The sequence below is a fragment of the Sarcophilus harrisii genome, chromosome 2 (assembly GCF_902635505.1).
Source record: "Sarcophilus harrisii chromosome 2, mSarHar1.11, whole genome shotgun sequence".
NCBI lineage: Eukaryota > Metazoa > Chordata > Mammalia > Dasyuromorphia > Dasyuridae > Sarcophilus > Sarcophilus harrisii.
In genome coordinates, this window is record NC_045427.1 from 409,752,073 (window position 1) to 409,774,614 (window position 22,542).

The 22,542-nt window shown below is 35.0% G+C and overlaps 1 long non-coding RNA gene across 1 annotated transcript in view; it reads right to left on the reverse strand.

Moving 5' to 3' along the window:
* Nucleotides 1-21,655, reverse strand: part of LOC116421676 — a 45,948-nt gene extending 24,293 nt beyond the window's left edge. The window contains exons 1-2 of the long non-coding RNA XR_004232158.1: nucleotides 21,570-21,655; nucleotides 4,383-4,462 (exon numbers count right to left, since the gene is read on the reverse strand). This is a non-coding gene — a long non-coding RNA (uncharacterized LOC116421676). The remainder of the gene's footprint in view (nucleotides 1-4,382; nucleotides 4,463-21,569) is intronic.
* Between the last annotated feature and the right edge of the window lie 887 nt (nucleotides 21,656-22,542).

Genomic DNA, 22,542 nt, shown 5'->3' on the forward strand with positions numbered 1-22,542 from the left:
TTTCATCTTCCATATCAATAAAATGGGTGTAATATTATCTGTCACATTCCTCTTAGGTAAGCTATATAATCAAGGAATGCATTAAGCACTGAGGAGTCCTTTGAACTCCTTGGCAAGGAATCAAGAGGGACAAGATAGTAATTGTGTTAATACTTAGTTCTGAAAAAAAGTGTTCTAAAATAAAAGATAAAGAAGATGGGGCACAGCCAGGAGAGGGGTCCCCTTTGTGAGAAGGAGCCACTGAATGAGGAAGGCTCTGGAGGAATGGAAAATGGAGACAGTTTTTTTTTTCAGGAAAATTCCATCTTGACTTCTAATTTGGTAATGAGGTCATTTCTGTGCACAAAGGAAACTGGGCCAGATAAAGGGACGAATGCCTTTTCATAGGTGCAGGAGCTGCCAGCGTTCAGAATTTTTTGTTCCTTATATTATCACTGCTCTGAAACCAAAGTACTTCCAAGAAAATAAGTATTTTGGCTCAGGTAAGAAAAGGAATGTTTCTCGACCAGGGTAGAGACACAGCTGGATTTGGAGTCAGGAGAAACCATTTGGAATCTAGCCTCAGACATTTATTAGCTTTGTGTCTTTGGCTAGCTGATTAACTTCCCAGTTTCTTCATATATAAGAAAGAGTTAATGATGACCATAGTGTCCACCCTCAGCAAAATTTCTATGAAAAATGAATGGGATAATGTATTTAAAGTTCTTGATATACTTTAATCTCCTTGGTAAATGTCAGTCACTAATAGTGCCAGTGAGACTTGGGGTCCCCTAGCACTGTGGCTCTCACACCCTGACAAGGCATTTGATTATAAGGAAGCCATTAAAAACCCAGATTTTTAATCAATAGAAGACTCTGAAAGGTACCAGCAACCACAATCTCCAAATCCTGACCCAAAGATACATTGTCCAAAAGTTCCAAATTTTAATGATAACCCTCCTTCTTTCTCCATTCTTTCTGAGTCAGGAAACTAGGATTCTAGAATCAGCCTCCCATAGATTGTCTGATGACTTGGAGCAAGGTAAGTCTGTGGGCCTCTGTTGCCTCACCTGTAAAATGATGTCTAAGTCTTATTCCAGTTCTTATTTTCTCTTGATGTCATCTAGTCTCTTCCATCTCTAATATTTTATGCTTTATATTCTCAGATCTCTTATAATACTGATGTTCTATGTTCAAAGCCCTGTTCCCGATTTGTCTATCTTCTCACGTCCCATTTAGCTCATATTTTATATTCTAAAGTATCTTCTAGCTCTTCTATTCCATGTTCTTTTTTTCCCCAAGTATCTACTGACACTAACATTCTATGCTTTCTGATATCTTCTAGTACTGAAATTTCCTTTTTCCAAGGACCCTTCTAGCCCTAACATTCTACATTCTATGTTCAAGTCCCTTCCAGCTTGAAAGTTTTTGTTGTATGTATGAAGAGGCTTTCTGAGTTCTGAGATTCTGTGTTATTGCTTTGAATTAATATTAGCTTCTGACAATGGTGTGGCCATTGTGAATGCCCAGCTTTTAAAAAATTTATATTGGCTCCTTGGAGAAGTTTGTTAGGTGACAGTACCTATGGAGCTGTGATTATCTAAAAAGATTAGTATTTCTGTTTCATTATACAGAGATTGTTAAAGTTTTTATTTGTAACTTGGGCTTTTAAAAGTAATCAAATCCTGAACAAGTTGGCAGAATACAGGTTTGCTGGTCTGGCAAGCCCTTCATTATCTGCCTTAGGCTGTCCTCATTTACACCTTTGCAAGATTTGAAAATGCTTGGCCTGCAATCAGGAGCTCTAAAAAATAAGTAACTAAACAAAAGCACACTAGCACTGGGCCTCACAGTCCCATCTGACCTCTTCATAGGCTGTTCTGGGCTTGTCAGTTCTGCAGGGGCCAAAAGAGTCCTAACCAGAGCAATTCCAGCCAGCAAAGATAAAGCTCTGGTCTTGCCACTTCTGTCCCCTTTCCCCTGGAGCTTTTTGTGTGGTGGTTAAAATAACAGCTTTGGTGTCAGGTTAAACCTGATTTCTTTTTCCTCTTTGCCTCCTTCCCCTCCCCCTTCTCTCAGGCTGATGGCACACACAGTTCCGGCTGGGAGCCCAAGCCAATGGGAACCCCGAGGGCCAGTGGGTGAGGCTGCAGACTTTGCCCAGGGAGCTAAATGGGCTATTAGCTTCCAGTTCTCCTCTTGTGAATCCCTCTCATGGAGTTTGCCCTTCTTTGGAATCTATTCCATATTTCCAGGGCAAGGAAACAGGGGCTGAAGGTGGGTGGGTTCCCATCCCATATTTTTTTTTGAAAGAGGACTTAAATCCATATAGTTGTCTGTACCTGAGAAGCATTCTAGAATGTCACTTTTTCTTACACTTTACTCCTTTATCCCCTCTTATCAAAGAATCATAGGAATTGAGCTCAATAGGACATTAATGATTATCTGGTTAAACCTGATTTTAAAGTGCAAGAAACGGATGGTAAGATTATAGGAAGTGACTTGTCCAAGTTCATAGGAGTTGTCAGGATTGTTTCTTAATTCCTTCCTTCTCCCACTCATCTCCTCTCTTCGCAAGGGTCAGAACATGGGGATTAAGGCTTATCATCCTCCTGTCCACCCACAGTATTTCACCCATAGTTGTTGCTTAATACATTCTTCTTGAGCTAAGTTAAATTAATACAAAAAATAGATAAAGTTATAACCGGTGGCAGAAGCAAAGAATAATAGAATCATGGAGTTGGAAAGAATTGCAAGATCATAGATTTGAATCAGGAGGGTGGAAGAAGAAGAAGAACAAAAGGGGATAAAATTGAAATTTATATGGTAACATTATTTATTTAAAAATAAGTTGTACATGATAGATTTGCATCTTCATGTACAATCATCTTTTTAAATTATACTGTGTTATGGAAATGTTTGTTATATTCTATAAATCAAAAATTAAACAAAATTAAAATTTAAAGTCATTTAGTTCAATCTTCCATTTTATAGAATCTGAAATACCCAAAGAGATGAAATTATCAAAAAGGTAGCAAGCAGAAGAATCAGGATTGAAACCCAGTTCCAAACAGTAGCTTGGAAATATAATGCTTTTTCCAACAAGAATCAATTCTACAATATTCCCAACCCAATTCCAGCCTCAGTTTGAAGACTTCCAGGGATAAAAAAGTTACTCTCCTCAGAGGAAGCTCTATTTCCTCTGAAGAAGCTCTAATTGTTGAATGATTTTTCCTTAGGTTAAGTTCAACAACTACCTCTCTGAAATTTCCTACACACTGATTTTAATTTCATAGTTAGGGTCAATACAAACAAAACTAATTCCTCTTCTACATGACTGCCCTTTAAATATGCCTTTGAACATTTCGAGGCAGCTAGAATTCCTTAGTTCTTTCTGCATGATCTTAAATTCTTATCATCCTGATCATCTTCTTCTGGATATGTCAGAGAAGGTCAATGTCAATGTCCTTCCTAAAATGGAATACCCCCAAATAAACAGCACATGTGCATATGTGTATAGAGATAGATAGAGATTTATACAGGAACATGTATGCCCACCCACATACAACACAACTGGATAAATTATATGTGTATATATATTTATAAATTATATATTATACATATATACATTATATACATATGTTTATGCATGCTTATGTAAAATAAAATGTTTATTTTATGTAGATAGGGAGTTGACAGATTGGGAGAGAGAGTTCATTTGGGGTCATTATATATATATTTATATTTATATATTGACATATAAACATATACACTAGATAATGTTTGATCATAACATAGCATAATAGGGAACTATTACTTCCCTCATGGGCATTGTTCTTCTAAATAATGTTGCCTAATATTGTTTGGCTTTGGGGTCACATTGTTGTATGTAATCCAGAAGGCAATATGGCACCAATATAGCCTTTGTCATCCAGTCACTCTAGGAATTTTCCCAAAGATCCTGGATTCTACCTTTTTCTCCACAAGCACTTGACCCAGAGGAATATTGAAATTCTGGGAAACTGAGTAGGGCAGATGCTGATTAGTAACATCTGAGAGATCCTAGTGCTTGAAATGATCCAGAGGGAGATAGGATTCTAGAGTCTCCCATCAAGTACAAATCCAGATAACTATGTTGAATGTTATATAAATGAATTTTTTGATGTTCAGTAATTTTTGTCATGTTTGATACTTCATGACCTTATTTGTGATTCTCTTGACAAAGATAATGAAATGATCTCCTGCTTTCTTATCCAGCTGATTTTACAGATGAGAAAGTTAAGACCGGCATCCTGACTCCAAACTTGGAGTTTATCCACTGTGCCACACAGCTGCCCATCTTCAAATTAAAATAGCCCAAGATACTAGAGAACAACTGATAGAAGAAGAGAAAAGAAATTTACCTTCTGCTTGTTGTCTCAGGTCCCCTTCCATTCTGACTCATCCTCTTCCTACAAAATATTCTCCCTAAATGCAAAAAAATCTAGAAGAAAAGAAAAGGGAAGATTTACCAGAGAGAATGCTTTGCACTCAAAGGATGTCTTTGGATCAGCATTGGCTCAAATACAGGGAATGAATGAATAAGTAGGCAGAATTCATTAACTTATCTTGGCCCAATTGGTAATAGTCACAACTAGAAATCATCTTTTTACTGATGGCTTAAATAAACCTTTATTTTGGGATAATCAAAAAGTGCCATCATCTTTTTGCTGATAGTTTATATGAACCTTCTGTTCTGTGGGAATCAATAAAGTAGACATATTGAAGCCATGTATTTTCTATAAAAGACCAGGTTCTGGTCCTACCTTTGTCACCATTCCTTCTCAAACTCCTCTGCTAGATACTGAACTTTGTTACCCCCACTGACTGTTGTTCTACCAAAATACCTTGACATGAGCCCTCTTTTTTTTTTCTTTTATACTATTTTACATGATGATCTCCTCAACTTCCATGGGTTCAGTTATGATCTCTGTGAAGATCATTCCTAGATCTCTTTATCTAGTATTAATCTTTCTCCTGATCTCAGTCCTGCATTACCCACTACCTACTGGACATTTTGAACAGGATTTCCTATAGGTATTTCAAACTCAATATATCCAAAATTGTCATCATTATCTTTTCCCCAATTTTTCCCTATTGTTTCCTCAACTTTTCTATGACTATCAAAGGTATTATTCTTCCAATTGCTTAGATTCAAAGCCTTGGTTTCATCCTTGATTCCTTTCTCTTGGTTACTTTACAAATACAAATAGTTGTACAATCTTTTAAAAAAATTATTCTATTTTTAATTTATGGAATAAAATAAGGATTTCCATTGTATAGTAAAATAAAAAGATGATTGCATATAAATCTGCAAATCTAGTATTTATAACTTGATATAACTTTTAAATATAAAGTTATCCTGTACATTTTCCCACTCCCCTCTCCTTTAATTGTTTGACCTTGTAATTTTTTTCTTTATAATATTTCTTACATATGAATCCTTCCCCTACAGGATGTAGCTTGGTCACCTTTGTCACCTCTCATCTGGACTATTATAATAACCTCCTCATTGTCAGATCTCACCAATCCATTCTCCACATAGCTATTCAAGTGACTTTCTTAAAGCACAGGTTTGAGCATGTCACATACCTGCTCAATAAATTCCTTCTTACCTCTGGGTAATTCCACTGTTGGATAGTTAAAACTCTCTATAATCTGAACCCTTCCTATTTTCTGCTCTTAATAATACATTGCTTTCCTCCACTAACTCTGTGGTCCAGTCATACCATCCCTCTTGCTGTTACTAACACATGACACTCCATCTCTATGTCTTCTCATTGTCTGTCACTCGTGCCTGGAATATTTTTCTTTCTTGTAAGATTTTTGCCTTCCTTTAAGACTATGCTTAAGAATTTTCTCCTGTAGGAAGTCTTTCCCTTTCTCCTTACTCTAAGGCTATCTTTCATTCATTTTGTATTTATCTTGTATGTAATAATTTAAGTACATCGTCTTCCTCACTAGAATTAAAACTCTTTGAGGGCAGGGACGACTTTTATATTTTCTTTGTATTCCAAGCATTTAGTACAGCTCTGAACACATTTTTATAGCACTTTAAATAAATGCTTGTTTGTACATTGTAACTTGGTAGATAATCTTAAGAGTTTCTGTGGCTAAAAAAAAGTATAATCTTCTGACCAATCTGGTAATAGAAGTCTCAAAACTTGGACCAGTAGATAAAGCCCATTTCTGGGTCTAAACCTAAAACACTTTTAGCTTATTAGGACCTTCCAGAACTTGTATTATGTTAGCATGGATTTTAAGAATTTATAGTAAGGGGGCAGCTAGATGGTATAGTGGTTAGAATATTTCCTGACCTGAAGTCAGGAGAACCTGAGTTCAAATCTGATCTCGGACACTTACTGTGACCCTAGACAAGTCACTTAACCCCAAGTGCCTCCTCAAAAAAAAAAAAAATTATAGTAAGGCAATGGAGGCAAACTTCAATAGAGGAATAAATTCATTAATTAACAGATGTAAATTATGCATGAGGCATCCTGGCATAGCAGAGAGAGGGCCAATTTTTTTTCTTTTTTTATTAGTTTTCATTTTTTATAACTCAAAAATAAGCAAGCAAATGCAGACCATAGTTGCTGATCTCTAATCTAGACTTAAGCAGGGAAATGGGGGAAATGTAGATAATGAAAATTCAATTTTAAAAAGTTTTGTTCACATTTTTTTTTCAGAGAGCTGGTTAGGTCCATAAATACTGTAAGTGTTTGGAAGTTACAAAGTTGTTATGGAAGGATATCATAAGCCATGGAAGACATCATAGACCATGGAAGACATCATGGAAGAGGTAAGACTTGGGCTGGGCCTTCAAGAAGGATAAGAAGTTAGATAATAATAATTGTTATTATTATTATCACTTACATTTATATACCACTTTAGGATTTAGAAAGAACTTTCCTCATAATAGAATCATAGTTGCCTATCCAAAGTTAGTTAGGAAGAAAATTTTTTCACCATATCATATCCTATATCTTTTCACAATTCCAAACTGAACTCATTATCTTTCTTTAATAACCTTCTCTTCTTAACTTTTTTATTTTTTTACCTTAGCTCCATTAAAATTTTTTTAAACAATTTTAATGGAGCTAAGGTAATGTTGCATAATGATTAGAATCTCAGAAAGGCCTATATTCAAATTCTTACCAAAGTTAATAAATTTCTCCAAACCTCAATTTCCCCAAATAGAAAATAGTGATAATGATGTATGTAGTGTCTATTGCATACAGATATGATAAGACTCAAATGAGATGCTATATAAGGAGACCTTTGCAAAATTTAAAATGTATAACACATTGCCTGGTATGTATTTGGTGCCTAATAAATATTTATTGATTGAATTGAATTTATTGATATTAAAATTAGTTGCAGTCATTAGGGTAGTATTCCTTATTATTGTTGAAGGCATCACTATCATCCCAGACACCAGGGCTTGTGACTTAGGTTGCAAGTCAAGGTCTTGACTCCTCATACTTCCTCACCTCAATATCCTATCTATTACCAAATCCTGTTGATCTACCTTGTATACATCTCTCTATATACACCTCTTAATTATATCTCTCTAACTCCTTCTATACTGCCTTCATTCTTGGGCAGGCTTTTATCACCATACACATGACCTGTTACAAGTCTTTTAGTTATCCTACCTTCACTCAACTATCAAAATGATCTTCCTGAAGCAGAAGTCTGAATGTGTAACTTCCCTCTTCGGTAAACTCCAATGACTCCCTATTATCTCCAAGATCAAATGTAAAATCTTTTGGTTTTAAAACCCCTTCAGAATTTTGGCCTTTGCTTACCTTTACAGCATTTGTATAGCTTAGTCCCTTTTTCCTCCTCTGTGATCCAATAATAATGGACTCATTGATGATCCTCTTGCAAGCACTCCATCTCCTGACCCCATATATTTTCACTGACTATTCTACATAGTTGTAATTCTTCTTCTTTTCATCATATTTATCTAGACTCCTCCAAATCTCAGTTAACATATCACTTTCTGTAAGAAGCCCTTGTCAATATCCTTAACATTAATGTCTTTCCTCTGAGATGGACTCCAATTTATCTTGTAAATATCTTTTTTTGTACACAGGTGTGTACTTTTTACTACCATGTTTCCCCTACCTCACCTCCGTTAGACCGTAAACTCCATGAGGATAGGAACTGGTTTTTTTCTTTTTTTTTTTTTTTAGCAGAGTATCAGACATAAAATTGGTGCTTAATAAATATTTGATGACTTGACCAGCAACAAACTCTCAACTCAATTTCTCTTTAATGAACAAAGCTAATTTCATTTTAAATATAAGGACTGATCAAGGTACAAAGTAATGTGGACTCCTTATTAAAATGGCATTATAATTGTCCATTTTTTAAAGCAATGATTTAAAAAGAGCAATAGATTAAAAATTGACCAAAATATTCAAAGAGAAACTTTACTAAGCTTCTTCACCCATTCCAGTCCTGTAAAGAAACACAACCAGAAGATTCTAACATTACAAGGAGCATTCCATCTGAGGGATGAGGGATGAATACAAACACAAAACAAGACCAGAAATATTCATTAGTGCCATGCAAAAAAATGCCTTAATTAGAGAAACCTCAAACAGAAAAGACTTTTCAATCTTTTGAATATGGAAACACTAGAATATATTGAGACTGCTAAGCCAGTTGATCAAGGAAAATCCAAGGAGTATAAAACCAATCAAATTCCTGAAAGGAGAAATCCCAGAATAAGAGGAATGATAGAAGCATTTTATTTTGGGAAGTCCTGGGAAGGAACAGAAGATCCCAGAGATCATAAAAGCCCAAGAAAAGGGCGAAGCAACACCTCTGTGAAGTCCCAATAGAGAATGGAAGACTACCCAGGACTATGACCTGGGAAGTCCTAGGAGGGACAGAAGACCAAGGAATATTGATTGGTAAAGAACAAATGGTAGACAGATAATTTACACAGGACTCTAAAGAGTAGAGTGATCCTTTAGGCCTTTGATCAAGGAAGCACTGGAGGAATAAAAGACCATTTTGTACCCTGATCAAGGAAAAATTCTCACAGGAACAGAAAGCACCCAATTCTCTAAATCAGGGATAGTCCCTCCCCATAGAGTTCTGCCCAGGCTCTTGAACCTGCCAGTGCTTAGCACACCAAATGAAATAGAAGGCAACATCAGAAACCCAGGGAAGTAAGGAAATTAAAATTAAATGGGAACTGATTATTCCATCCAGGAATTGGAGTGAGCAAAGTCTATCCCCCTGGTGCTGTCTCAACTCTAAAATTGAAAGTAAGATATAAAAAAGCAGAAGACATTGAGAACTAGGAAGAAGTAATATGGATAAAAGTGTAAGCAGTATACTTAGAAGAAGAGAGAGTAACTGAAGAAAAATTACAGGTGGAATTACAGGAAAGAAGGTATTGTGGTCAAATCACAATACCATGAAAATATCTGAAATATATGAATCTAGAGATTAAACTATGGAAGAAATATTTAGGAGATAAATTAATGGTTTAGATAGAAAGTGATAAACTAAAAAAAAAAAAAGATTACCAGAAAATTATAATAGATTGAACAGAAGTCAGACTCCATGAAACAACTAGAATCATTAGAACAAAATGAAAATATTGGGTGGGGGGAGCTAGCTCTTATTTTAAAAAAAAGACACATGACCTAAAAATATTCAGGAAAAGCTAGTTTAAGAACAACTGAGCTATCTGAGAAACAAGACCAAAGAAAAGCATAGATGTCATATTTCAAGAAATCATAAATGAAAACTGTCCATATCTATATCAAAGAGCAATGGAAAAATGGAAAAAAATCATCAATCACTTCCTGAAAGAAACCCCAATTTTAAAACTCCCCAGAATGTCACTGACATAATCAAGAGTTTCTAAATTAAAGAAAAATTGCAATTAACACCTAAAAAGAAAGAATTCAAATACCAAGGTACCATAGTAAAGATCATAGAAGATTTAATGGCCATCACGATAATTGGAATGCATTGTACCCAAAGGAAAAAAGATAAAGATCTACCACCAAATTTTTTTACCCTGAAAAAAAAAAGCAACTGAGCATAATCTTATGGAGTGAAACAAAACAACAACAACAACAAAACCAAACCTAGACCCTTAAAAATTAAAAAAAAAACTTACATACATACCTGATGAAAAAAAATCAGGACTAAGTAGAAACTTCAAAATTCGAACACAAAACAAATATGTGTGTGTGTGTGTGTATCATTCATATATATATATATATATATATATATATATAAAAAGATGTGTGTGTGTGTGTGTGTATCATATATATATATATATATATATATATATATATATATATATATTTAGAGAGAGAGAGAGAGAGAGAGAGAGAGAGAGAGAGAGAGAGATTTGACTGGAAGTGTAATGTTTTTATAAGTCTTAAAGAAGACAAGCAGAGGATACAGGGATAGATTTGTCCTGTTTTGAAGCTTAGGAAAGAAAAAAAAAGAGAAGGGAATTAATTGTATTAAGAAAAAAAAGAAAGAAGGAGGGAAACAATATTTTTTTCACAATTGGCTACACAAGAAGAGTATAGAAACATCAACTTGTACCACATGACCTCATCCGTATTTGAACCTAGAAGAAAGTTGAATACGTGCACACACACACACACACACACACACACACACACTCACACACACACACACAATTGAAATATAGTTAGGGAGGAAATAATAGAAGGATCTTTGAGATCAAGTATAGTATCAGTGAGGACAGAGTCAAAAGAAAAACTAAACTTTTAATTTAAAGGATGCACTGCAAAAGAGGAAGATGGGTAGAGAGAATCAGTTATCAGCACTGAAGCAAAGGAAAGAAAAGAGAAGCAATAAAACTAAAGTAGATGCATACAATTGCAGATTAATCACACTTCTCCTTTGTCATCTTTGCAAAGAAGTATACCAAAGAGAAGGAAAAAATAAGAAAAAGTACAAGAGGATGAGATATAGAAAAATACATAATTGACAGTTATAACCATGAGTGTAAATAGGATAATCTTATTTATTAAAAAGTAGATAATAGAATAAATTAGAAAGCAGAATGCAAGAAAATATCACTTACAAGAAACACTCTTGAATCAAATATTCACAGAGAGTTAAAATGAGAAATTTGAGCACAAATTATACCTCTTGTGAACTAAAAAGTTAAATTAGAAATCATAATCCCAGATAAGGCAATAGTAAAAAATAGAATGAAAAGAAGTGAACAAAGAAAGTACATTATGTTTAAAGGGATCGTAAACAATAAAATAATATCAGTATTTTATATGCATATACACCAAATGGCATAGCATCTAAGTACTGAAAGAAAAAGTTAACTGAACTGCAAGAAGGAATAGTCATGATAACTATTTAATTTTGTAATATATTCTATATAATATATAAGAATATATGTATGTATGTGTGTACATTTGTGTGTTTCTTTGTGCATATTTACATAGATATTTGCATACACAAAACTAAAGTGGGATATCTTAGAAGGAAGGCATTGAGAATAAAAAATATGAGAGTTCTTTTTTATATTTTTGATCCCCCATTGGACTGAGAACTCCTTGAGAATAGAAAATTTTTTTTGCCTTTTTTTTTTTGGTAAGCCTAGAAATAAGCATAGTGACTGGAACATAATAGACATTTAATAAATGCTAGGTTACCGACTATAATATTGTAGCAATGGATCATTAGGAATATAAACATTTATTAGCCTTAAAAGTCCTTTTTATAAAAGTTGACTGTGTATCAAAGCATAAAAACCTCATACTTAAATTCAGAAAAGCTGATATATTAAATAAATTCTTTACTGATAACAATTTAATAAAATTATAGATCAAGCAAGTATTATGAAAAAAAGATTCTAATTTAGTTGAAAACTAAGTGATTTTATCCTAAACAATTGGTAGGACAAAAATTACAGAAATAACAGATAATTTTATTAAAGAAAATAACAATATGAGACACTGAAAATGATCAATGAGACAATATGCCAGAATGTTTAAGATAAGACCAAACAGAACTTAGAGGAAAATAGCTTATTCTGATCACTTTCATCAGCAAAAGAGAAAAATACAGGGGGATTAAAAAGAAAACTAGAAAAACAAATTAAAAAAAAACAACTAAATACAAAAATTGTGATTGTTAAGGAAAAGATTTACAATATTGAAAACAAAAAAACATTGAAATTACAAATTAAGCCAAAAGCTATTTTAAGGCAATTTAGATAAACTGTTTATCTGATTAAAAATAAAATAGAGAAAACTCCAATTACCAGTCGTAAAAATGAAAAAGGAAGATTGACAACAAATGAAGAAAAATAAAGGAAATTATTCAAATTGGTTTTGCCCAATTATGTGCTAAAACATTTTGTGGTAATATTGTAATCCAATTTCAGGAATAGAACTTGCTTAAATATCCTGAGAAGCGGTATAGTTCAGTGGAAAAAGCAAAGATATTAGAATTAGGGGAGAGTTGGTGTTATTTAGTGAATTACTAGCTGACCTTGGAGCCAGGAAGAGTTAGATTAAATTCACACTGGTGACACATACTTGTATGCTCGTGGACAAACTACATAACTTCAATTTTCTAAACAACTGTCCAAAACTATATTTTTCAGAGCAAATGACAATCTTCATTAACAGATTAAATTTCCTATACCAAAGAAATTACAGATCTGTCAAAAAAAAAAAAGTGAGAGTGGGTCCCACCTCTTATATGTGGACATGTCTTGCGTTATAGATCATATTATATAGAACTCCAATGGAACTTAAAAAGCAGATTATCTAATGTCTCCATTTTGCAGAGGAGGAAACTAAATGATTTTACCAGGAGAGGCTAAATAACTTTACTAGGATCACATAGGTAGTTAGTAAGAAGAAGAGTCAGAATTTGAATCCAGGTCCTCTAAAGCCAAATAACATTTATTTTCCACTATATCAATCAAGCTCCTTGTGCTAGTTTCTTTATTTGTATGTAAAATCAGAATGACAACACTTATACTATCTATCAAATGAGGGGAAAGTATTTTTATAGTTTGAAGCACTTTGAAAATATGAGTTATTAATGTCCAAGCTACTGCCTATTCTTTTATCAAGCTGAGCATTTTATCATCATCAATACTTCTTATTCAAAAACCACGAAATTATTATTGAAGAGTGAAGATTCAGTCTCCTGGCTACAACCATGGAACAAATTACTTGCAAAGGTTTCACTACAGTGAAACAGCTTTCAATATTTGTGGGAAAACAAAAACAAGACATGCTTCTACAGAATACAATCCATTTCTCCTTTTAGTAATAGGGCAAGCAGGATGGCATGGTGGGGAAAATAAATGAATGGATGGATGGATGGATGGGTTGATGGATGAGGGAAAGGAGGGATGGAGGAATAGAGTGAAATGACATTTAGTGAATTCTTATTATTTATCAAGTACAATGCTAAGTACTGAGAAGATAAACTTAAGAGCTAGTATTTCTGGTCCCCAAGAAGTTAATATAGCAAGATTCTGAAATTATGGGTCAGGGGAAACTGTTTTGGTCTAAGAAGTATTGAGATTAGTGATTGAAATAATAGAGTAATCTATTAACATACTTTTCAAGTGCTAATTTGATTAAAGTTCTCAATGCAAGAATAGGAAAGGGACAGAGAAGAAGGGCAAGGCAGAAAATAGCACAGTGTTAAGATGAGGTTGCGTCATCCCTGGGATTCATAGCTGAATGACTTAGCTCTTGGGCATGTTTCATGGATGTCTGATTTGGAGGATGGAGCAGCAGCAAAAATTTGAAATCCCAGATATCCTTCTTGACCCCTGTGCAATCTTGAGCAAATCACTTTTCCTTTTTAGTCCCCAGTTTCCCCAACTATAAAAACAGTAAGGTTGGACCAGATAATCCTTAAGACTCCTGTTAATGCTATGATCCTATGAACACCAAGCTAATATAATAATATATAACCAGATCCAAATAATAAGAAAATGTCAGGCATTTGTGTCAGTGCATTATTACTACTTTGAGGATTGTAAAAGTCTTAATAGATCAATAGAACAAAATATGCCCAAAAAGTCATTGGCAGCTCACAGTGCTATTTTTTGATTCTTGGGGTGGGAAGGGCCATACCTAATCTAACTGTCTCAGCTAACTTCTAATTCCTTTCAAAAATGTTATTCTTTGACTCAGCAATACAATGATTAAGGACAACTCTGAAAGACTTATGATGAAAAATGTTATCTATCCCGAGAGAGAACTGATAGAGTCTGAATACAGATTGAAGCATATTTTTTTTTACTTCATTTTTCTTGGGATTTTTTTGTCTATGTTTTCTTTTACAGCATGACTAGTATGAAAATATGATTTGCCTGACTATACATGTGTAACCCATATGAAATTACTTGCCTTCTTAATGAGGGGGGTAGAGAGGGAAGGCAAGAATTTGGAACTCAAAATGAATATTTAAAATTATTTTTATATGTAATTGGGGAAATTAAATGTTAAATAGATATTTTTAAAAGAATGGAAAAAATTATTCCTTCATACATTGTTGTATAGTAAAATACTCGTTTTAATAATTATTTGGGTTCAATTCATAATTCCTGTTAGATTATTCCATGGTCTTTAAGGTTCCTTCCAGCTCTAAATCTATGAACCTTTAATTTATAGCTTTAATTCAGTTAGTTCAACAAGTATTTATTAATATTAGGTGCTATGCTAGAAGCTGAAAATACAGGGAAGAAAAAAAAATAACTCTTGCCCTCAGGAAACTCAGATTATAATAGGGAAGAAGGGAAAAGGAGGGAAGATATAGCATGAAAATATACAAGTGAAGACAACTTAATATGAGGAGGAAAAAAAAAACATTACAAAAGAGATCAGGAGAGGCTTCAGGTAGGAATCAATAAGCTTTTCTAGGAGTGAGTCTAAAATGAGCCTTGATTCTAAGAGGAAAAGGTGATGAGAAAGAGTGTGTTGGTTATGGAATTCAGCTTGTACCAAGATAAGGAGTAAGAAAATGAAATACAGAATTTAGGGATTAAATTAGATCCTTTTGACTAGAATCTAGAATATGTAATAATGGGGAGGGAGGAGTGTGGGATCACATGAAATAAGTTTGGGCACATAAATTGTGGCCCAATTATGAATGCATACCACAAATGACATTAAGAAAATGGTTGTAATTTATCTCAAAGACAATAAAAGTTCCTTAAGAACTTAGAAAGTGGAAGTAAGAACCTAACCAGGAAGAATATTTTGGCAGCTATATGGAGCATAGATTAGAAAAAATTAAGGAATTAGAGAATAAAAAAAAGTGACCAATTAGGACACTGTTGCAATAGTCTAGGTCAGGGGTGGTGAGAATCTGAGGTAGAGAAATGTTTCTATGAATAGAAAGAAGGAAGTGGGTAAGAAAGAAGCTATAGACATAGATAGAATTGACAAGACTTGGCAACTGATTGGATAAAAAGAGTGGAAAAAGCAAGAGACAAGAAGCAAGATGACTTTGAAGTTACAAATCTCAGTAACTAGCAGCATGGTGGTGGCTGTTACAGAAACAAGGAGGCTTAAAAGGATAGGATAGATTTAGAGGGAAATGTAATGAGTCTATTTCAGATATGCTGAGGTTCAGGTGACAATGAGATTTCTTAGTAGTGATATCCAGCATAGCACTTTATTTGCCTCTCTAATGTACTTATTATATAATATTCTCCCTTATGGCAATGTGTAAATAAATATCAAACTCCTATAGTATAAACTCAAAGAATGGAAGTACAGAGTCTTATTTAAACTTTGTATCTTCATCAGAGCTCAGCACAGCAATAAATCATTATTAAATTGTCTCTTGAAACATAATAGGGTTTTTTTAAGTGTGCATTTTTGTTTTCTGGGAGGAAAAGGAAATGATGAATTTTTTTTAAAAAAGGAATTAGACTCACATGAACTAATACAAAGTGAAATGAGCAGAACCAAGAGAGTAATTTATACAATAACAGTAACATTGAAAAGACAAACTACTTTGAAAGTCTTAAGTCAATGCAATGACCAGTCACGCTTCTAGAGGCTCATGTAGTTATGGTTGATCATTTAGTCGATTAGACTGTTAAGTCTTTCAATATTATTCATTTTTATAATATTAATGTATTATAATTAATTTCTCTGGCTCTGATCATTTCACTCAAGATCTCATTATGCCTTTCCATTTTTTCTCTCATTTCTTAAGCATATTAATAGTATTCTATTACATTTGTAAACCAGTGAACTGCATTGTCAGCTTCACTGGCAATGTGGAATTGAAGTTCAGAAAAAGAGTGGGATTCTGTGTGTGTGTGTGTGTGTGTGTGTGTGTATGGGTGTTTGGAGAACATCTGTGTAGTTGTGATAATAAAGGGCTCCCAAGAAAATTTATTCAGTACCAGATTGAATGACTGCATTTTCTTTCCCCCTAAAAATAACAATAATAACAAACATGCAAACCACTTTTCTAGCATGGCAATGAGGAAAAAAGATAATATTTCAGGAAAGAGATTATCCCCTTTTAACATTTGGAAGAAAGATGCTACTTCAGGTTTTTTTCAGAGCAAATCAACAGATATACAGGATTGAAGAGATCTAAGATCTAAACTGAGACTACATGGTTCTCCCTTCTAGCTCCTAGACTTGGTAATTGATCATTTGGGTCTGTAACAGATCTAACTCATTTTCAATTAGACTTGTTTACCAATACTTATGGCTATTATATTGATTTTCACCTCAGATAAACAGGATAAAAAACTTCTATCCATTTCTGATGGACTTTCTTTGGTTTGGTGTCAGGTTCAATTAAAAACAAATTCTCCAAGCTTGAATATATCACAAGTGTCTTTTAATGGATTTCATAACTGTGTGCATTTTGCTGATTTCAAGAGTAAGAAGTCATATTTTTGTACCTTTTAAACCTCTTAGAAAGTAGCTGATATTGTGACTGGTTTTCAATGGACCTTAATGTCTTGCTGTACTTAGACAAGATCAGTTAGTATATATATTCCATTATAGGCAAAGATAATTTCCATAGAAACCTATGAAACAAGGAAGGAAAAAACATTTATGAAGCTCTTACTATCATCTCTTTGCTAAGCCCTGGTGATACAAATAGAAAAGCAAAAGAATTCCAGCTCTTAGGAAACTCAAATTCTAATGGAGAGAAGGCAGAGAGAGAGAAGATGTTGGAATCCTTACAAAGTGTTAACTCATTAGAGGTGATAGAAACAATAATTATCTAATTTAGATGATTGATCTGATCTTACAAGGAGATGTTATGGGCCAGAAATTGAAACAAGGTACTAAGTGGAACTGATAGAAACAATGCTTGTGTTCATACCTTTAGAGAGCTCATATAAGCAAGAAGCTTTTAGGGCCAGAGGCACTCTGGGACAGACACGGAGCACTCTGGGAAGAAACCCACAAGCCCACTCTCGGAGGTGGAGTCAGATTCATTCCAACTTTCACCTTGGTGCTGGCTGGAGATATTTGGAAGGAGAAGAGCTGAACCTGGCAGAGGCAAAAGATTAGAGGCAAGAGCTCTTGGAACCAAGCAGAGAGATAGGCCTCTAAGAAAGCTAACCGGGCCTAAGGAAAGAGATAAGAAATAAACGTTTGGATTTTTATCAGCTGACTGTATTTGAAGTGATTATTACTCTGAACCGAAATTAAGGCTGCCTCCAGAAAACCTCCCCGAGAAGCCTGCTCCCAGAGAGAACCATTATATTTTAAAGAAGAGAGCAGCACAGGAAGACATATAGGAAGTTATAAGTCTAAATTAGATAGAATGGACCAGTGATCCTTAAGACATCTACCTATGGATTACTAGTCAGTCACCTACTATCAATAAAAGAAATATAAAGCGCAATAGAAACCCAGACTTAAGCTTACTGACTAAACCTCAGCCCTGTTTTATGAAGTTGTCATATGCCAGGGTGAGGGAAGGGCACTGCTTTTCATGGAAAATGTACTGAGAGAAAGCCCCATGTCACAGAGGAGGAATGAAGAAAGAAGTAGTATCACCAATTTAACCAAAATGTCATGGGACAAGGGATAACCTAGGCATTAGTAAGAATTTGTAAAGGTTTGTTGGGAAAAAAAACAGGGCAGATTTGTGCACATTCTATGGAGTTACATAGTACAACCCCTGTTACATACATTAAATGATAGATAGAAGACCCACACAAGTAGATATAATTCACCAATTGATTGATTGATCAATCAATAAATATTATTAATTGCCTCCTGTGTGTCAGCCACTTTGTTTAAAAAAAGAGCAAAAAGACCTGCCTTCAATGAGCTTACAATCAAATGGAGAAACAATGATTGTTAAACAATAGATATAAACAAGTTTTATATATTAGATAAATAGAATAGTATAAACAGAGGGAAGGCCATAGATTTAAAAATTGTTGTGAATGGCTTTTAGATTTTGTTTTAGTTGGGACTTAAGAGAAATTAGAAAAGTCAAAACATAAGAGATGAGAAAAGAAGACATTACAGGAATGGGGGACAATCAGAAAAAAATGTCTTGTGCTGAGAGATGAAGTATCTTGTTCATGGAATAACAAGGAGGCTACTGTCATTGGATCAAAGAGTATATGGGAAGAAGCAAGGTGTACAAGAACCAAAGATCGAAAAAGAGTCATCAAAGTCCAGTGGCAAGAAATAGGTCAAGATGACTGGTGATGGCCCAAGACACAGTGAGAGTCCTTGACCTTTTAGGGAAGAATAGAAAGTTTGCTAGACTGCAATGAAGACCCAGTTGAACTAATTGGAATACTATAAATTTGTAGTGGAGATATTCAATTTAATTTCATTATTTGTTCAAGTATTCAGTTGCATGTGAATAGGATAAAAGAAGAACAGTGAGAATAATCCAGAGTTATGTTTTGGCAAGATGTAATTAGTTGTAGGACATGGGAGTCAGGGATTTTGAAAGTTCAAGGCAGTGTAGGATTGAACTGGTTCATCAGAAAGGGGTTGAAACTAGAAAGAGAGGGCAATGTAATCAAATAGTTTGGGAAAATACAGAGGAGTGGAAGATTTGAAGATCACAGTGAAGATAAAGATAAAATTTAAGAAGAATAAGAGGGAAATCTGGAATGATAAATAATACAGTAAAATAAAGATTTCAGAATTATTGAAAATGGGTCATTTATAAGTGATGGCAAGATTGAATGTTATAAACTTGGCTTTATTCAGACTGTTCTGATGCTTTAAGTTAGGAACTGAAATAAAATGAAAAACATTTAGATCTAGTCTACTCATCACAAACTTGAGGGAGAAAGAAGTTCCTGAATCATGGTTTTGTACTTAGGCCATCAGTAAAATATGTTAATGGTTCAAACCTTAGTCTCTTTGGCCAATTAAGTCTCAAAGACAATTTCATGGTCTTTTAAGGAAGAATTAACCAAGCTACATGGGACAGGATTTTAGGGTATTATTCCTACCACAAAGGGCATATATAACCTGATCACTATGTTAGCCATAGTGTAGTAAAGGAGTAGGTCATAGAAATTGGACAGATGTACTGAGGGAAATTGGGGTCTTAGAAGGAACATCAACATGTGTGTGGAATTCTCCTACTATTATGGTAGGCATTAGAGCAGAGGGACTGTGAGCTGGATACTGAACTAAGGAAGAAAAAGAGGGGAATGGCCAATAGGATGTGGATTGGGTGATTAACTTAGAAAGAGTTAGTTTTAAAGAAGCCATTACCAAATGAGGAGAATAAGTAGACTGGAAATGGCATCAAAGAGCAAGAAGTATTCAAATTTCTCTAGAAGGATTAATGAGTTTTCAAATTTAGAGGTATGAAAGAATGTATAATCTATACAATAAAGGATGACCAATGATTTAGTCATGATAGGGAGAGGAAGCAGCAGGCCTCAAGGAGAGTCAGATAATTGAAGGAGCAAGAAAGGAATAAGTCTAAGGTGAAGAGAAGTTTATTAATTATAGATGGAAATTCCTGAGGGCATAGTAGAAAAGGTAGACGGATCATGTAGGACATTTTAGTATAGAATTAATTTGAGTTAAGTGGGACTGAAGGAGCAGAGTTCTGGGATCTAGGAAGGTAGTTTATTCTTTGATAGAACGCATTAGCTATGTACCAATCTATAAATATAACTATCTATCTAATTTTTCTATCCAGTAGGATGTAAACTCCTTGAGGTTAAGCCAGTTTCATTGTAGTTTTTGTGTCTCCCATAGTCTCATGAAGTGTCTTGCATCATAGGACTATAGGAAAATAGAATCATAGACACAGAACTCTAAAGGACTTTATAGATCACCCAGCCCAACCTTCTTATTTTACAGATGAGGAAACTGAGGTTTGGATACCTACTTTCGGTCACACAAATGATAAATGACAGAGACAAAATTTTAACTCAAGTCCTCTGAAATATACAATGCTCTTTCCACTATGCCATTCTATAAATATTTGTTGAATAGAATTGTATCTTTAAGAACCTCTCTATTTTCATTGTCTTTGCTTCACATGGTAAGTGTCAAATGAATTGTAAAGACATTAAGTACTAAAGGAGTCAAGAGGAGAGAGATCACTGTGGGCAGGCTGGGTAAGCTGGGTTTCATGGAGAGAGTGGGATCTGAAATAATCTATGAGGGATGGGTACAATTAAAGTTAGAGTATACCAGAGGAAAAATCATTGGACCTGAAGTAAGAAGACCTTAACTTGAGTTTCTCTAATTAGCAAGGCAGTTTCTCTTACTAGCAATCCCTCTGGGTATCAGTTTCCTTACCTGTAAAATGTGAGGGTGTAAGGAAGAGGAGGGAATGGATGATGTCTAAGATTTCTTACAATTTTAAATCCTCTGATCACTTGATCCCTTCCAACTCTGAAAGTCCATTGAATTTCCTTGATTCTCATCTTTTCCAAGGAAAGGACCTCTTGAGATTCTTGTAATTACCTTTTATGAACTGCCTATCAGGGATTTACTATGGATTTCAGTGAAACAGGCAAAGGCTGGGCAGCTAGAATTACTCCTTTCCATTCTCAGCTTTTGGGGTGCCCTTAGTGGTGACACATTTCCCAGAATTGACCGATTGAATAATGGGGATAGTAATATTTCCCTTGCTTTACAGGGGTGCTCCAGTATCTTAATGAATGTTTTGCAAACCCTTTGAGATCCTAAGCCAGAAAGTGCAATATAAATGCTAATCATTATTAGCTGGATATTTCTCTTGTCACATGCTGAATGAGCTGTAAAATCCCCATACTGTGAAGGGGAAGGAGTGGCTTTCTTCCCTCAGTTGAGGACATAGCTCCATCCCCCTTCCCTCCTTTCCACTCCCCTCCTTTCCTTTCCACTTCTCTTTCCTCCCCTCCCCTCTCTGGCTAGTATTTTTCCTTCCAATAATATGGCAGGCTTTCCTCCCTAGCCTGAGCATACGGGAGCATTTCCCTGAATCATCAGGCAGCTTCATTTTGTTGCCACGGAAATTGGACCCTTTGATTGGAAATGATACAGAAAGATGTATTTTCTAATCCTCACCTTCTCTGTGATGTTTGTTCACCAACCAGCACCAACAAACAGGCATATTGACCTTGCCTGTTATGGCTTTAAATGCCCTGTTACACTCCAAGCATGGGAATGAGCTAGTCACATGGAAGGTACTTAGTCTCACATGGACTGTTCATGTGCAAAGATGGAAAAAAAAAACTACGCTCACTTAAAAATGCAATAATCTTTGCAGGAATCTCCCTCTCCTTTACATTCACTTGAGTAATACAAGGGAAGAGGCAAGATTTTAAAATATTTTTTACTCTAAAGCAAAAATAAAGTCATTGTTCTAGATCTCTTATATTGGGGGTGGGGAAAGAAGGAATCAATATTTTATTCTGCTTAACAGCTGCAGTAATAACTTTGTCACAGCAGCGGGGCTGGTGCTTAATTACACAACTTGGACCTTTAATGCTTCCTGTTCTGGCTCTGGTACGTGGTGGGGATCTGAGTTCCCTGATGGGGGAGCTACCCAGCTCTCAGTTCCAAAGCTAGTCAGGGGTGAGGTACTTATTTGCTGCTGCTGTTCTCACTGGAGATCTGGGTGTGACAATGGAGGTTCTGGGTAGAGGAGGGGTAGAGCTATTCAAGGCAACAGTGAATTAAAGGGTTTGGGGATTTAGGGATTATATACCCACATGCCCACACACCCACACACCGCCTGGCACTACATGACCCAGCAACTAGGTTTCCTCATGTTAAGGGGGCACAACACAAGATGCACAAACTGTAGGCTCACTGAAGCCAGTGGAAGAAAGAAATGCTCTGAAATACCTTTACAAAACCTATTTCTCTTTTTGTATTAGATAAAGAGAGAACACAGTAGGGGATAAGATCACTGTCCCTTGGGGATGATATGTTAATTGCACCTGTTCATAGTGTACCCTGTGAATCATATGTAGAATTGCAGGATATCAGAGCCAGAAGAAACTTAAGAACATAGAATGTGGGAATGGGATGAGAC